This window comes from Ricinus communis, chromosome 3 (genome assembly GCF_019578655.1).
Source record: "Ricinus communis isolate WT05 ecotype wild-type chromosome 3, ASM1957865v1, whole genome shotgun sequence".
NCBI classification, from domain to species: domain Eukaryota; kingdom Viridiplantae; phylum Streptophyta; class Magnoliopsida; order Malpighiales; family Euphorbiaceae; genus Ricinus; species Ricinus communis.
In genome coordinates, this window is record NC_063258.1 from 7,294,224 (window position 1) to 7,296,412 (window position 2,189).

Genomic DNA, 2,189 nt, shown 5'->3' on the forward strand with positions numbered 1-2,189 from the left:
CCGTAAGAGGGATATATTTATAAATATTAGCCAACAACCCTGTAATACGAGGATATCTATTAATCAGAGAAAATAACCTCGTAATTTTGGTATATTTGTGAGTATGGGTAAAAACCCTTAAATAGGTTAATTTCATAATTTGATAAAACAACCCCGTAAAAGGGGTATATTTGTAAATATAAAAATAACCTCGTAAACGTATATATATATAAATTTGAGAAAACAACCCCATAATTATGCTAATAATTTAATATGGGAAAGCGACCCCGTAAAATGTGTATATTTATGAATCTGAGATAACAATCTTGTAAAAGTGATGTAATTGTGAGTCTAAGAAAACAACATCGTAGAAGGGTACATTTTTTAATATGAGAAAATAATCCCGTAATAGGGATATATGTATAAATATTAGCAAACAATCCCGTAATACGAGGATATTTATCAATTGGAGAAAATAACCCCATAATTTTGGTAAATTTATATTTATCAATATAAGAAAATAACCCTGTAAATCGTGTATATTTATGAATTTGAGAAAGCAACCCCATAATAGTGATACTAATTTAATATGAGAAAAGGACATCGTAAAAATGGTATATTTATCAATATAAGGAAGTAACTGTCACGACCCGATCTGTGAGCCTGTGACCGGCACTAGGGAATGGGTAGGTGTAAGGCCGCCGAATCCCGTGGTAAGCTTGACACTCACTAACTTAATTAAATCTCATATGATATTACTGATGTCACAAGTTATCTTAACTATTACATTCTACATATTTAATTCGGTCTGCGAGAAGCATTAGACAAGACCCGAAACTACAACAATTTACAGCTGATAAGTCTATTATTTGTACTACGGAGAATCTAAGATTTTACAAGTCAACATACCAAATCAATTACATCACCCGATGATGAAGGAGTAGAGTTGTTAGATAAGAGCTGCGGGAAGACTAACAATCATAGATCTGAAAAACAGTAAAATTGAGACTGTCATTCTCGAGAGTGAGTTAAAATCATATATCCAAAAACAGTTACAAACACTTCAATAACACATTTATTTAATTTGAAATAAATATTAAGTCATGCAAAAATAAACGTGTCATGCCATGCTTATATAAAAATAACTCTCACAAACTACCTCAGCAAACCCTAATCCTAACACTATACATCTCGACTCTCTTTCATTCTAACAGAACTGGCGCCCAGAGAGCAAAGCTCGACCAGGGTCCTTAAATCTAGTTCAAACACTTAATTATCATTAACACTCTTAGCCTTTCGACTCTCTTACTCCAATAAGACTGGCGCCGAGAGAGCGAAGCTCAACCAGGGTCCTTAACTCCAGTCTGGTCACTTAGGTTTCCAATTAAGCCGGCGCCTAGAGAGCAATGCTCGACTAGGGACCTTTACTCCGGCACACTCATTCTACTCAACCCAGAGAGCAATGCTCGACCAGGGCAATTCCTAATTTACCTTTTTACAATTTACAAACCTTATCCCCTTATTTTCTGTCTCTGATTCATAACGATGCATCTCATCGATAGCAAGTGCTACAGTCGTCCCATCCCGAGTCAACACAAAACAACAAAAATCATAATGCAGAAATGAAACTTATATAAATAGCGATTAAAATAACTGATTAAAATATTAAATCATGTAATGAAAATTATTTCATAAAGTCTCAGCATAATACATGTAAACAAACATATGACTTTAACTCACAGCTTTGACAATCTCCTAGCCCGATGCCGCTGTGTGGAGCGAAATAACCGATGGATTATCTAATCACGAAAAATAATTAATCAATAACATTAAAACATTTGACAATTAACCCTAGGTCTAGATTCTTAGGACTAACTGTCTAAATATCTCGACTCGGGTAAATTCTCCCAAAAATTCGCCAGAACCTTCCCTAAAATAAGGACATTTACTCCCCATAAAACAGGTCTAGGACCTGCCAGAAAACAATTCAAATATTCAACAATTTATTTTAACGAGAGTCGGGTCCAAAAGACTTCACATTTTTTTTCTGATTCCGCCACACATCACAAAACATCACCTAATGCTCAACACAAATCAATAAACACATAATCTACCAAATAATTCTAAAATCAATGGGCCAAAGAAATTATCGAGACGCTTGATCGCTCTACCATCGGACATGAAACAACGACCGATGACGATTCCGCCGA